The sequence below is a fragment of the Ovis canadensis genome, chromosome 5, assembly GCF_042477335.2.
Source record: "Ovis canadensis isolate MfBH-ARS-UI-01 breed Bighorn chromosome 5, ARS-UI_OviCan_v2, whole genome shotgun sequence".
In the NCBI taxonomy this organism is placed as follows: domain Eukaryota; kingdom Metazoa; phylum Chordata; class Mammalia; order Artiodactyla; family Bovidae; genus Ovis; species Ovis canadensis.
The window spans coordinates 88,457,756-88,474,699 of record NC_091249.1 but is presented as its reverse complement, the minus strand read 5'-3'; positions in this window follow the sequence as shown (position 1 = coordinate 88,474,699).

Sequence of the window (16,944 nt, the reverse complement as noted above, 5' to 3'; positions counted from 1 at the left end):
TCTCTGTCCATGGGATTTTCCAGGCAAGAATACTGGAGTGGATTGCCATTTCCTTCTCCAGGGGATCTTCCTGACCCAGGGATTGAACCCGGGTCTCCTGCATTGGAGGCAGACACTTTCACCTCTGAGCCACCAGGGAAGCCCGTGAGAAACCTAGACAGCATATTAAAAAGCAGAGACATTACTTTACCAACAAAGTCCCATGTAGTCAAAGCTACAGTTTTTCCAGTGGTCATGTATGGATGTGAGAGTTAGACTGTAAAGAAAGCTGAGTGCTGAAGAATTGATGCTTTTAAACTGTGGTTTTAGAGAAGACTCTTGAGAGTCCCTTGGACTGAAGGGAGATCAAACCAGTCAATCCTAAAGAAATCAGTCCTGAATATTCATTGGGAGGACTGATGCTGAAGCTCCAATACTTTGGCCATTGTGATGCAAAGAACTGACTGATTGGAAAAGACCCTAATGCTGGGAAAGACTGAAGGTAGGATGAGAAGGGGATGGCAGAGGATGAGATGGTTGGATGGCATCACCAACTCGATGGACATGAGTTTGAGTAAGCTCCAGGAGTTGGTTATGGACAGGGAGGCTTGTCATGCTGCAGTCCATAAGGTTGCAGAGAGTTGGACACAACTGAGTGAGTGAACTGTGTGCTGAGGAATTCTGCTGTGTTTCTGCCCCATTTGTGTTTGTCCTGAGGTGTCCCACCAGTGGAACCTATGGCCTATTGGTTGGGGTCAGTTCTTAATAAGAAAATGGCAACCTCCAGGAGGGCTCAAGTCAATGAGTACTCCCCAGAAATTCCACTGCCAATGTCTTTGCTCCTGCAGTGGGCCACTGTCTCCCCTCACCTTCACAGAAGACCCAAATACTAGCAGATAGGTCTGGCCCAGGATCTGTGAAGTCAGTGTTATTTTCACTGGGTCTTGATGTGCTCAAGACCTTGAGTTCACCCTCAAAGAGCAGACTATTATGCAATTTGATTTTATCATGATCGTGCCCCTCCTATTATCTTATTGCACCTTCCTCTATCTTTGGATATAGGATTTTTTTTCATTAGGTTTTGGCACTTTTATTTTTAATATCATTGGTCAATCAGCAATTAGTTGTGATCTTAGTATTTTTTTAAGAAGAGGTGAGCTCCTGTTCATCTATTCTGTCATCCGGTCTTTGGCTTGTTCTAAGGAACCAATAAGTAAAATTTTGATGTTACACCTTAGATGGATTGGGAAAATCTCCCAAAGAAGGAAATAGCAACCCACTCCAGAATTCCTGCTTGGGAAATTCCAAAGACAGAGGAGCCTGGTGGTCTATAGTTCATGGGGTCTCAAGGAATAGGACATGACTGAGCACACCCACAGGTGCTAGTCATAAAGAACCTGCCTGCCAATGCAGGAGACACAGGAGATGCAGATTTGATCCCTGGTCTGGGAAGATCCCCTGGAGGAGAGGAATGACAACCCACTCCAGTATTCTTTTCTGGAGAAGCCCATGGACAGAGGAGCCTGGCAGGCTACAGTCCATAGGGTCACAAAGAGTTGGACAGGACTGAAACGACTTAGTGTACACATGCACACGTCTTACAGTTAACGTGGAGAATACAACATATGTTCAGAAGGAAAGAAGCAGAACATCAAAATGATATTCCCCAAATATAAAGGCCATCTTGATTGAAAGGCAAGGTAACATTATATTTAAATAAACCTACGTTCCTGAACCAGATTACCAGGGTTCAAGTGCAGCTCCGCAACTTTATAGATGTGTAAACCCAAGAAAGTTATTTACCCTTCTAGTTCTGTTTTTTTTTTTCTCTTACAGAATAGGCATGATTGTTAATATGTTCACTATAGGGTCATGATATGACTAAATGAAAATTTAATACATACATGTAAAGCTGTTAAACTAGTGGCTGGTGTATCGTGAGTACTTAACATCAGTTCCTCTTATTATGAGGAATTTATACTAACAGATATTATTTCTTTTTCTACTTTATTATTTAGTTGTATCCTTTATGGGTGAATAGAATTCTTACTTGAGCAGTCAAGGAAGTCCTACATTTAAGAAGAACTATCTAAGAAATGGGCTTCCCTTGTGGCTCAGTGCAGGAGATGTAAGAGACACGGGTTTGATCCCTGGGTTGAGAAGATCCCCTGCAGAAGGAAATGGCAACCTACTCCAGTATTCTTGCCTGGAAAATCCCATGGACAAAAAAGCCTGACAGGCTACAGTCCATAGAGTAGTCAGACAGGACTGAGTGACAACAACTAAGCAACAGCAACAACCCCGAGAATATGAAAGCAATACTACTAAATGTGTAGGTCAGGTTCTAGAAATACCGGCGGAATCCCTCAAATTCTTTTCATGGCCTCCCTAACTCAGCATGGAATCAGGGAACTTTCAGCATTAGCAAAATTTTTTCAAGTTGTACTTTCCATCAAATTCCACTTATATCAAAGTTTAAATATTTAGGAAAACCTAAGTAAATTATAAAGTATGTTAAACTTACAAAATTTACTTTCTGCTATAAGTGATAGCATTACAGGTCACAAGAGAGTGGTATTTCATTGCTGATTTTTTTTTAAGATACAAAATGCCTTAAACAGTACTAAAGGCTAATTTTACATGGTTTCAAGAGACTTGTGCCAACTGGGGTGTGCATATGCATCATCACTGTCATCACTACCCCTGCTATTAACCCTCCTTTTCCATGTAGAGCAGATAACTTTTTTCCCTATAATTCTTAATCCCCCTCATGCACTCGTCCATTAATTTGTTCATTTCCAATCTTGGTAGAGTCTGGAATAATGCATGCTGGGTCAAACCCACTTTGTAAGCATATTTTTCAAGGTAAAATAGCATTTTTTTTTTCATTTTCATCAAAAAGAAAAAAGACTAGAATGAACAAGGACCTACTGTATAGCACATGGAACTCTGCTCAATGTTATGTGGCACCCTGGATGGGAGGTGAGTTTTGGGCAGAATGGATTACATGTATATGTATGGCTGAGCCCCTTTACTTTCCAGCTGAAACTATCACATTTTTAATTGGCTATACTCCAATATAAAATTTAAAAAGTAGAATTTTTTTTATATTGTTCTGTTTCCACAATCCAAACTTTAGGGATGAATGAATTTATGAATTTATGGTCATGGTCTTCCTTCCCACATATATACATACATAAAAATACACATTTAAACTATTTTATTGTCTCTATCAGTCATGGTGGCTCAGATACTGAAGAATCAGCATACAATGTGGGAGACCTGGGTTTGATATCTCTCTGGGTTTGGAAGATCCCCTGGAGGAGGGAAAGGGAACCCACTCCAGTATTCTTGCCTGGAGAATCCCCATGGACAGAGGTACCTGGCAGGCTACAGTCCATTGAGCCGCAAAGAGTAGGACATGACTGAGCAACAATGCACACACGGGTCATCAATGTTAGCAATTGCCTTGTGTTAGCAATCTCTTGTGATAAAGAGATCAAAAGTTCTATTTTTACATGTTCTAAATAGTTTAGTTTTAAATGATATCTGATACCTTTTACCTCAGTGCCTAATTTTTTATATGTAAAAATAACTAAGAAAGTGCTTGTAACTTGTCAATTCTATACCAGGTAAATGATGCAAAACACATAATCACTTAATATCTTTAGGATCTCTGAATATTTTCATTTCATCTTTGCTGACTGAGGCAAACTAAGTACACTATTTCATTTCTTTCATAAATTGTAGCAAGCTGGAAAAGGCTTTAATGAAGGCAGGGGATCTTTGGTGGTGCCAGTGGACCTTTTTAAAGAACACTCCCCCCCCCCTCTTTTTTTTTTAACAGAGTTTATGATGATTGGGAGCAGAGCATATTAATTCCTGGTAAATATCTATAGTTTCCAAAGATGAAGAAATGATCTCACAAAAGAAATCAGGCAAAATGCCCACATCTCCTGTTGATTACATGCCCATTCCTAACTATCTCTTAATCTAAGCCTGCAGAGAAACCCCTGACTGAGTCAGCTCACTCAGATGTCCTGAAACCATGCTGACTCCCTTTTTAGCCTCTTTCCCTTCAGCAGATGTGGTAATGCCACTGGCAGTTCTTTGGGGACTTTTCCTTTCTGCTCTCCACCCTCATTACTTCTGTCATCTGGTCTGTTTCTGTTTTACTTCCATTCAGCAGATGGGTCCTCCCCACCCCTCCTACACTGACCTGAATGAGTCTCTTGTGGTTTAGCACACCCATGAGTCTGGACAGCACTGACCTGAATGAGTGTCTTGTGGTTTAGCACACCCATGAGTCTGGACTACACTGACCTGAATGAGTGTCTTGTGGTCTAGCACACCCATGAGTCTGGACAGGTACAGTCACAGACAACGCAGCGGGACAGGTTCCCAAACCTAAACAGATATGAAAGAGAAGACCTGTGACTGTCCACAGCAAGGAGAATTAGGTCAAGCTATTTCTTTTCTTTTGGCTCTATAAAGGCAATGTGAAAAAAATCCTCATTTGTTGCCAAATGAAGGTCATGTTCTATAGAAGTCAAACTTATGCTGTTGTTTTGGTTAAAACATTGTGGCTCATATCACTGAAATTTGTCCAGCATTTGATATTCATGGATTACAAGTGGATACTTGGTTATAATTTGTTGCGTTACCTGTTTTTGTTGAATATATTATGTCGTTTAAATACATACATTATGTGAGCTCAATAATGTACTCATTTTTTATAGGGACATCAATGTATAAGGTAAATTCCATCCTCAAGTAGATATTAGGTCTATTGAAAAACATTACTAAGCTGTGAAATAACTATCTTCAGTGTAAAGCCACAGTTTTCAGTCCTGAATGATGAAGTACATATTATGAAATACAATAGAATTCAAAGAATGAAGACTCAGTACTTGGAAGAAGAGGAAAGTGATGAAAGTGAATAATGAGAACAGTTTGCTCCTTGAGAGAAGACACTATATGTCTGTTTGAATAATAAATTCCTTTTAAGTGTTATTCTAGTTAAAATGATCTGAGATAAAGTTTAAAAAAGTATTCTACAATAAGATCAGCTAAGATGACAAGGATTAGATTAAGTAGTAATTGATAAAAGTTAAGATTACACTTAGTGTCTAACTCTGTTTTTTACAGAAAGATTCTTCTATAAAAAATAAAATTCTGCATGTGTATTAGCATAAATTACTTATGAATTTTGTGGGATATAGCAGCGAAGAAATGAATACTTTATAAGAACACATGTGAACTTATGTGAAACATATTTTGAAGTACCTGCTGACCTTTTGGGGCCTTGCACCAACAGGGTAGGCACAAAGATTTGGGGTGGACAAAGAATAGCAGTAGGACTCTTCCCTGCATGATGAAGATTTTCTTGTCCATGAGATAGTGTTCCATTGATTCTGGGGTCAAGTATACTCTTTTTGAAAACATTTAAAATAAATTATGCATGAGAAGAATCTGAGGGAGTCCCTCAATGTAAAGAAATACTGAAAGGCAATGAACTTTGGGGTCAAAATAGGGCTCCTGTATCATCTTGCTGAAAGGCTGTAGTTTGTAATAAATAAATATATATAATGAAGTTACACAAAAATAGTTAATAATGCCATTGCCTCCTCCAATAAACATATTAGAAATCACTTTTATTTCATAAAAGAACTTTTGTATCTAACCTTTTATCCTCAAATTATATATTTTTCAAATTAATATTTCTCAAAAAATAGTATATAACATGCCAAAAAGCATCTCCTACATTTTAAAATATGTTATGAAAAATATTACATATAACTCTGAGCTAAGAGTTTTGGACTAACCTGCCCTTTAATTTTCTGTAACATGAACTAACCGTTATATAAATTCAGACTTAAATACAGAGTACTGAGAAACATGATACTGAGTTATAGGCGTAAGAGGGATCTGAATCCTCGTCATGTCCAACAACATTTTATTGCTTTTAGAGTAAGTTTAACAATATCAAATAGAAAATTCTGTCATCTTTCAGTGGTAATTATATGCACACAAAATCTAGAAGTTCAAAAACCTGGAAGAAAGCAAGGCTTACCTGTCTGTAGCATCTTAAAATTAGAGTTAAAACCAGATACAGTAGTAAGTTGGCAATTTAATATCTTTAATTACTAAACTAGATGTTTTGCATGATAGAATCACCCTGTGTATGTTGACTCAGAAAATATGAAAAACTGATATGTCTGAGGGATGGTGGGAATATTAACTTGAGTGAAGTGACTAGAGCTTAGATTTTAGACTTGGGTGAGGTTAACTTGGGAATCAGAAAATAGCTTGGACCTATATGTAGTTCTTAATAGAATTTTGGGCAAGCAAGAAAGTCATCATTAATAAAGGAGGGAGTCTTTGTCGATTAGTTTCACAAAAAATATGTTCTAAGAGTGTTCACATGCCACAAAGATAGGAGAAGGAGTGTGAGAACAGCAGGGAAAGTGGAAGTGTGTCTGAAGCCAATAGCTTTTCCTCCAGTTAAGAGGGAAGAACTTGAGCTCAAAACCAGAAGGGTTAGAATGGTAGCAGAGTGCCTCTGGAGTTGCGCCATGATGGAATCTGAGGTCAGAAAGGAAGGTTTGATTCTCGACATAAAGAGAGATGAAGAATTTTCTGAGACCTGAGAGGAAGATGAAAGGGTGGGTGCAAACACCAATATGTTGAGTTGGGACAAAGATGCCGATTGAAACGCATGAACTCAGCCTCCACAAGCACATGGGAGTAGGCCCACAAGCTCAGAAGAACAAGATCTTAGATCCAGAGGAGAGAAAAAGGATGAAACATCTTAGGGTGGACGCACACTGAGGAGCCAGCAGGAGATAAAAGGATTGCTTAGCAGAAATAAATACCTTGCCGCTGCTAGGTAATCCTTCTGATAAAGGATTATCATACTTTATAAGATAACATGTAAAACAAAGTGATTTTACTCTGAGACTTTGTCTTGTATTCTGGTATCATAATAGGGTTTCCCAGGTGACTCTAGTGGTAAAGAACCCACCTGCCAATGCAGGAGACATAAGACACACAGGTTCAACCCCTGGGTCAGGAAGATCCCCTGGAGGAGGAAATGGCAACCCATTCCAATATTCTTGTCTTGGGAAATCCCACGGATAGAGGAGCTGGGCAGGCTGCAATCCATAGGGTCACAAAAAGTCAGACACCACTAAAGAGACTTAGCACACATGCACTGGTATCATAATAATTTGGCCAAACCGTTTAGTGGTGGTATTGAGATTCAATGCATTCCTGAGTCTGTACAAGGAATAGGTGATGTTGTACTCATCAGAAGAAAAATGTGCTCATTACTTACATTTACTAGCCACCCCCCCAAAAAATTCCTTACACTACCTTGATTAACTTTGTTTTTATAAACAGCATCACTATTCAGGTGTATTTGACTCGTTTTTATCACAGGTCCAAGAAAAAAGAAAATCTTGGAAAACCAGTGTTTTCCTCAGCTGAGTTCAAAATGAAGCAAAAAGCATCTGCAAAACCTGGGCAACTGAAAAGTGAGGAAATCCAGTCTGCTTCCATATAAGAAAAAATGACAGCGCTGAATCTGAAGGTAACAAAACACTATTCATTTTCTATGTCTTGGTATACAGACACAGCTATGTAAGTGACAGGGAGATGTAAGTAGAATGAATTCCGTATAAACATGTGACTTACAGAATGATGAAATGAACATTCAGTAAGTAAACAGAGAAAAGGTTTCTGAAAATTTTTCTAAGATGTTGTATAATTAAAGTCATATGAATTTCTGATAAGAAAATGTCTTTTTCTACAAAATGAACTCTACAATATGATCTGGCATGCTGGCTGCTACACTGAAGCAAAAGAAAAGGTAATTAAGTCATGTTTACTGTGAACATTGAACTAGAGTTCAAGATAGGTCGAAAGGTTCAAGTCGAATATGGCTGGCCAGGGGATTACCATTATTGCTAAGTTAAGCAGACAGATAAAAGTAGGGCACAGGGCTTACTGATTTTCAACTTACAAGCATCAACCACCAAACTTCTCCAAATTCCACATGCAAAACCTTAAATCACCATCAATGTGAAAGCCATTAGATAACATTATATTCAAATTCCACTTTTTTCTCCCTCAGATTTAAAGCCAGTGCTGTTTTAGATCACTGTATAAGATCAATTTACTTTCTATAACATTGTTCTGTTACATCTTTTTTCATTTGTATTGTTAAACATAAATGATATAGAACATGAACACACTGCAAAGAAAACTCAACTACATGGTAGTTTAAATGTAGAAGTAAACAGGTCGATAATCATAAATAACTTATGTCTTAGTTATGTCTTGGGTCTATTATTTTAATGATTATAGTTTAAGAGATGTCCAATAGAATTGGACTGTGATGCTTTTGTATACATACAAAGATTTTTTTAAAGCATTGGAAAAAATATATTCACTCTGTTTAATTGCAAAGCTATTCCCCTTAATTTCCTATGCTGAGGGTGGGGAGAGGGATAAAGAGGAAGGAAGGGAGGGAGAAGAAGGGAAAGAAATTAGCCCCAGTCAACTGAATGATGAATTAATTTCTAATATAATACAAGAAGCTGACTGAGGACAGACTGAAAACTTAGTAACTGGCTTCATAATCTTCCAATTTATCCCCTACCACCTAGTGTGTCTTTTCCACATTTCACTTAACATGCACATACCCACACAGATTTTTGGACACATTTTTATAAAATGCGATATTTTGTAGAACACTTGTGGAAAATATTGAGATGGTATATGAGAAAAATATCCTGCAATCAAATAGTTTTGGGAAACACTGGATCACAAAAATTGAATAGGGTTATCTACTGCCAGACTTCTAAGTGCATTTGTGTGTGCAAGCTATGTATTCCTCCAAATCATTGGACAGTGAAGCTCTTAAAGGGGAAATTGTGTATTGCTGTTCTGAGGGACAGACTTTGGGAACATTTGACCTAATACTTGCCATGAATTTCATTTACTCTTTAACTGTAAATTCAGCTTTTATCCATTTGGAGACCAGGGATATTCTAAGTCAAGGAGCCAAGAAGCCATATATTAATATTACCTCTAGTCTATCTTCTTACTTTGCATGCAGAGCCTGCGTTTTTATCCCCTTGCCTTATAACTAAGCCTTCTATCTAAAACCTACGAATCAGAAACCAGATATCTGTCTTATTTTCCTGTCCTAGTCTTTGATATGAATTGTCCTTCCAAGACCTGGAAGTACTGACCTGAAACCCAAGTGGTCTATATACAGTTCAGTTCAGTTCAGTCATTCAGTCGTATCTGACTCTTAGCGACCCCATGGACCGCGGCACACCAGAACTCCCAGTCCATCACCAACTCTCGGAGTTTACCCAAACTCATATCCATTGAATCGGTGATGCCATCCAACCATCGCATCCTCTGTTGTCCCCTTCTCCTCCTGCCCTCAATGTTTCCCAGCTTCAGGTCTTTTCAAATGAGTCAGCTCTTCAATCAAGTGGCCAAAGTATTAGAGTTTCAGCTTCAGCATCAGTCCCCCCAATGAATATTCAAGACTGATTTCTTTTGGATGGACTGGTTGGATCTCCTTGCAGTCCAAGGGACTCTCAAGAGTCTTCTCCAATACCACAGTTCAAAAGCATCAATTCTTCGGCGCTCAGCCTTCTTCACAGTCTAACTCTCACATCCATACATGACCACAGGAAAAACCATAGCCTTGACTAGACAGACCTTTGTTGGCAAAGTAATGTCTCTGCTTTTGAATATGCTGTCTAGGTTGGTCATAACTTTCCTTCCAAGGAGTAAGTGTCTTTTAATTTCATGGCTGCAATCAACATCTGCAGTGATTTTGGAGGCCCCCAAAATAAAGTCTGACACTGTTTCCACTGTTTCCCCATCTATTGGCCATAAATTAATGGGACCAGATGCCATGATCTTAGTTTTCTGAATGTTGAGCTTTAAGCCAACTTTTTCACTCTCCTCTTTCACTTTCATCAAGAGGCTCTTTAGTTCTTCACTTTCTGCCATACGGGTGGTGTCATCTGCATATCTGAGGTTATTGATATTTCTCCCAGCTCTCTTGATTCCAGCCTGTGCTTCATCAAGCCCAGTGTTTTTCATGATGTACTCTGCATACAAGTTAAATAAGCAGGGTGACAATATACAGCTTTGACATACTACTTTCTTGATTTGGAACCACTCTGTTGTTCCATGTCCACTGCTAACTGTTGCTTCCTGACCTGCATGCAGATTTCCCAAGAGACAGGTTAGGTGGTCTGGTATTCCCATCTCTTTCAGAATTTTCCACAGTTTATTGTGATCCACACAGTCAAAGGCTTTGGCATAGTCAATAAAGCAGAAATAGATGTTTTTCTGGAACTCTCTTGCTTTTTCCATGATCCATTGGATGGTGGCAATTTGATCTCTGGTTCCTCTGCCTTTTCTAAAACCAGCTTGAACATCTGGAAGTTCATGGTTCACGTATTGCTGAAGCTTGGCTTGGAGAATTTTGAGCATTACTTTACTAGCATGTGAGATGAGTGCAGTAGTTTGAGCATTCTTTGGCATTGCCTTTCTTTGGGACTGGAATGAAAACTGATCTTTTCCAGTCCTGTGGCCACTGCTGAGTTTTCCAAATTTGCTGGCATATTGAGTGCAGCACTTTCACAGCATCATCTTTTAGGATTTGAAATAGCTCAACTGGAATTCCATCACCTCCACTAACTTTGTTCGTAGTAATGCTTCCTAAGGCCCACTTGACTTCGCATTCCAGGATGTCTGGCTCTAGGTGAGTGACCACACCATTGTGATGATCTGGGTCATGAAGATCTTTTTTGTAAAGTTCTTATGTGTATTCTTCCCACCTTGTCTTAATATTGTCTGCTTCTGTTAGATCCATAGCAATTCTCTCCTTTATTGTGCCCATTTTTGCATGAAATGTTTCCTTGGTATCTCTAATTTTCCTGAAGAGATCTCTAGTCTTTCCCATTCTATTATTTTCCTCTATTTCTTTGCACTGATCACTGAGGAAGTCATTGTTACCTCTCCTTGCCATTCTTTAGAACTTTGCATTCAAATGGGTATATCTTTGCCTTCTCCTTTGCTTTTCACTTCTCTTCTCTTCACAGCTATTTGTAAGATCTCCTCAGACATCCATTTTGCTTTTTTGCATTTCTTTTTCTTGGGGATGATCTTGATCCCTGTCTCCTGTATAATGTCAGGAACCTCCGTCCATAGTTCATCAGGCACTCTATCAGATCTAGTCCCTTAAATCTATTTCTCACTTCCACTGTTTAAGTGTAAAGGACTTGATTTAGGTCATACTGTAATGGTCTAGTGGTTTTCCCTACTTTCTTCAGTTTAAGTCTGAATTTGGCCCTAAGGTGTTCATGACCTGAGCCACAGTCAGCTCCTGGTCTTGTTTTTGCTGACTGTATAGACCTTCTCCAACTTTGGCTGCAAAGAATATAACCAATCTGATTTTGATGTTGGCTACCTGGTGATGTCCATGTGTAGAGTCTTCTCTTGTGTTGTTGGAAGAGGGTGTTTGTTATGACCAGTGTGTTCCCTTGGCAAAACTCTATTAGCTTTTGTCCTGCTTCAGTCTCTACTCCAAGGCCAAATTTGCCTGTTACTCCAGGTGTTTCTTGACCTCCTACTTGTGTATTTCAGTTCAGTTCAGTTTAGTCGCTCAGTCGTGTCCAACTCTTTGCTACCTCATGAATCGCAGAATGCAAGGCCTCCCTGTCCATCACCAACTCCCAGAGTTCACTCTCACTCAAGTCGATTGAGTCAGTGATGCCATCCAGCCATCTCATCCTCTGTCATCCCCTTCTTTTCCTGCCACAATTCCTCCCAGCATCAGAGTCTTTTCCAGTGAGTCAACTCTTCACATGATGTGGCCAAAGTACTGGAATTTCAGCTTCAGCAGCATTCCTTCCAAAGAACACCCAAGGCTGATCTCCTTCAGAATGGACTGGTTGGATCTCCTTGCAGTCCAAGGGACTCTCAAGAGTCTTCTCCAACACCACAGTTCAAAAGCATCAATTCTTCGGTGCTCAGCTTTCTTCACAGTCCAACTCTCACATCCATACATGACTACTGGAAAAACCATAGCCTTGACTAGATGGACCTTTGTCAGCAAAGTAATGTCTCTGCTTTTGAATATACTATCTAGGTTGGTCATAACTTTTCTTCCAAGGAGTAAGCGTCTTTTAATTTCATGGCTGCAGTCACCGTCTGCAGTGATTTTGGAGCCCCCCAAAATAAAAGTATAACACTGTTTCCACTGTTTCCCCATCTATCTGCCATGAAGCAATAGGACCAGATGCCATGATCTTAGTTCTCTGAATGTTGAGCTTTAAGCCAACTTTTTCACTCTCCTCTTTCACTTTCATCAACAGGCTTTTTAGTTCCTCTTCACTTTCTTCCATAAGGATGGTGTCATCTGCATGTCTGAGGTTATTTATATTTCTCCTGACAATCTTGATTCCAGCTTGTGCTTCTTCCAGTCCAGCGTTTCTCATGATGTACTCTGCGTATAAGTTAAAGAAACAGGGTGACAATATACAGCCTTGACGTACTCCTTTTCCTATTTGGAACCAGTCTGTTGTTCCATGTCCAGTTCTAACTGTTGCTTCCTGGCCTGCATACAGATTTCTCAAGAGGCAGGTCAGGTGGTCTGGTATTCCCATCTCTTTCAGAATTTTCCACAGTTTATTGTGATCCACACAGTCAAAAGCTTTGGCATAGTCAATAAAGCAGAAATAGATGTTTTTCTGGAACTCTCTTGCTTTTTCCATGATACAGCAGATGTTGGCAATTTCATCTCTGGTTCCTCTGCCTTTTTTAAAACCAGCTTGAACATCAAGGAGTTCATGGTTCACATATTGCTGAAGCCTGGCTTGGAGAATTTTGAGCATTACTTTACTACTGGTACAATTCAGAATGCAGCATTAAGTTTTGTTATTGTTTAAAAGACTAGAGATGAAGCAGGAAGGTAAATCAGAACAAAGCTTTGCATACTGCATTGTGATAGAAAGTCGTATATTCCTCAGGATTGTTACTCCCACATGATTACATCCACATATAAGCCTAATTGAGCTGTCTTAAAATGATCCATAAATCTGAAAGAGATGCATTTGCCAATTATTCCCAATCAGTGCAAGAAAATGTGTTAGAATAGAACAAGCAAACTATCAAAATTCCCTTCTCTCCTCAACATCACAATTCTCTTTAATTTTTCAAAACAATTCTCAATCCTTTCTCAACAGGGTCTTTCACTTTGTCATTAACAAAAATCTAATATATGTTAAAATCACAGAACTTTAAGAAATCACGTGAAGTCTAGACAGACAACCCAATCAAAAAATAGGCAGAAGATCCAAATAGACACTTCTCCAAAGAAGACATACAGATGGCCAAGAGGCACATGAAAAGATGTTCAGCCTAATTATCAGATAGATGCATATCAAAGCTTTAATGTCACTTGACACCAGTCAGAACCTAAATGTCCATCAACAGAGAAATGGATAAAAAAGAAATATGGTAAGTGTATACAATGGAATATTTGTTGTTGTTTAGTCACTAAGTCTTGTCTGACTCTGTGATCCTGGAGTCACAGAGTGACTACAGTGAACTGTAATCCACCAGATTCCTCTGTCCATGGGATTTCCCAGGGAAGAATACTGGAGTGGGTTTCCATTTCCTTCTCCAGGGGATCTTCACCACCCAGGGATCGAACCTGAGCCTCCTGCATTTCCGGCAGATTCTTTACCACTGAGCCACCTGGAAAGCTCAATGGAATATTACTCAGCCATAAAAAGAATTTAATAATGCTATTTGTACAACATGCATGGACCTATAAATTGTCATAGTAAGTGAAGTAATATAGAGAAGACAAATATGATATTGCTTATATGCAGAATCTTTAAAAAATGATACAAATGAACTTACTTATAAAACAGAAACAGACTTACAGACTTAGAGAACAAATTTATGATTACTAGGGTAGACGGGAGGAACAGATTGGGAGTTTAGGATTGATATACACACTGCTCTATTTAAAACAAAAACCCAACAGGGGCCTATTGTATAGCACAGTGAGTGCTGCTCAATATTCTGTAATAAGCTAAATAGGAAAATAACTTGAAGAGATACATGCATCAGTTTGCTGTACCCCTGAAACTAACAACGCTGTTAATCAACTATACTCCAATATAAAATAATTTTTTAATGAATAAAAAGTCAACCAAAAATTATGGCCAACAAAAATATTAATAAAAATTTATTCCAGCCAGATGAAATAAATTTTATAGAGTTTCTGAAAAAGTCTATAAAACAGTAAACTAAGGGGTAATATGCCTTTAAAAGGACAAGAATTTGTGACACTAACGAGGCAGAAGTAAAAATAGTAGGATGTGGAAAAAACAATTAGAATTATTGGCAATGAAAAAAATACTGAAGTTATAAAGTTACAATAGTCATGATAAACTCTAGTTTGCAGCCAAAGCAAGATTAATGAATTGAGACATATTATCAAGACATTTATACCATTCTTTTAAATGTTTCATAAATGATTCTTCTAACAACCCTATGAGGTAGGCACTGTTATTGTCAACATTTTACAATTGAGGAAGCTGATGTATAGAGGTTAATTAACTTGCTCAAAATTGTACATGTAGTAAGTGAAGAATTCACCCAGATCACTGCTCACAGAGACAAAGAAATAAGCAAGAGAGAGCAACTGAGAGATTTAGGGTACAGACTGACAGGAACTTGGGGACTGATAGCCTCTAATTTCCAAATAATGGTTAATTCTACAAAAGCAGGGTATAGTTATTAAGAATGGTGTTTAATGGTATCTATAGCTACAGGTAGGAAGGTGGCAACAATGTTAAATTTGAGTGATAGGTATTTGAGTCTCCTCATGTTCAGAAAAAATCATGAAAATTAAAGTTTAAAAAAACCTCAAAGTGAAATGCAGAACATGATGTATATTTTTTTTGTCAAAATATATTACATGTACACAAGAACTACAGAAACATCCTTTTTTTTTCATTTGGTAGATGCTTTTTCATTTTGTAAATGCTTTTTTATAAGATGCTTCTGTAGAGACCATTTGGTAGGGCTTTGGTATTCCATCCATAACTCAAGGTATGTTTTTTGATTCAGACATATTATATTTCTGGGCATCAATTCCAGTTTGGCTAGATTGTAGAAGATTTTATGTATCACTTTGGAGAAGTATTAAGAGATCCTTTGAGCCAATTTACAATTCACTTATGGAATATGGTATATCTACCTTGTAACTTCCACTTTCATGATTTTTACCACTACATATCCTAAACTTCTCATTTCAAAAACTAGAAACTGAGTTTATCTATGTTTGGAACTTTAGTTTAAAGGAAGCAAATATTTTCATTAAAATCCCCTTGATAAGATTTTACTTATTGACACTTAAAATAGTATCTGGTAATGTTTTTCTTTTTACAGATGTCACTGTTTTAAGTATGCATATCACCAAATATTAATACAACCAGTTTCCAAATGGCCACCCTTTAAGAGAACTGTGTGAAATTGCTGAAAAGATCAATTTGGATAAACTTAGTTTCTTCTCATGAAATTTCTCCATGGGCTACAGAAAATAGATATGGAAACAGGTAAGGCGTTCTTACCTGTTTGAAAAAAAATTTTTTATTTTAATTCCATAGACAAGTGGTAGAAGAAGGGAAGCAGATAAAAACAGTCTCTGGCTCTTAATGTTTATTTTATACCATACCCTTTACAACAGAATTTCACATTATTGATCTGTATTGCCCGATTCCATTTCACTGAGTCCCATGAGAGTTGAAATTGCAGACTGAGATAAACTAAAAGTACCAAGTTCATCATGTTTAAAACTGCTTTTTCAGGGTATTGCTTTCTCTCTGCTACTTCAGTGCTATTCCTCTACCACTGAGAGGTTGTAATTGCAAAATGGATGAGGGAAAAAGAAAAAAAGGCAGTTATGATCTGATGTACTATAGTCTGTGATGTGTGTCTGAAAGATTTATGTTCTGATTAAAGAATCCTTGATTGAATTTTTTGATAGAAAATTGTTTTGGTCATTGGCACATGTGCCGCATATTCTTTGATCCAAAGTCTGTTTCATTTATTGCTTAGGAAAGTAAAGAAGGCCTAGGAAAGAAAAATACTATAAACAGAATGAAGATTAAATGTAGTCCACGTTATAAGGCATGCCTTGGAATTCAGTGACCAGTAAATCATCGTCAAGAAAGACTTTCCAATGCATTGTCTTTTTCAGTGGATCTTTCAGTCAGTCACTCATTCATCCATTCATTTACTCATCATGTATTTGTTGATTTAACACATAGGAGTGAACCCTCCTATGTGTTAGACATGGTTTTAGGCACAAAGGATATATCAGTGAAGAATATGACAGGGACAGTATTCTCTAGTTTGTAGTGATGACTGTCCACCTCAAGCAAAGGACTGACTGAATGAGGATTTCCAATAGCAACAGATGCCATAAAGCAAATAATACAGGGTTTGAAGTGATACAATATAATGTGGAAGGGTAATGTTCTATAGGCGACAAGTGGACTCTCAGGGGGTGACATTAAAGAGACAACCATGTAACTGTCTACTAGGGATAAGAAGGGGTGAAAGGAAAGAGTAATCAGTATCAGAATATTCCAAGAAAAAACAGCAAAAAGTCCTAAGGTAGAAGTGAGCTTGGCTTGGTCTAACATTAAATTGACTAGTGAAAGATGGAATATTGTGGGCATGGTGATTATGAGATTAGAGAGAGAGAATCAAGACTTCTATTATGGAACGCAGTACTGCTCAATCCTTTCCGCACATTTGAACCATCGGGGGGACTTTTAAAACTAGCAACACCTAGTTACACTGCACTTGAATCACTACTGTGGGGCTTTACAGGTCATGGAATGG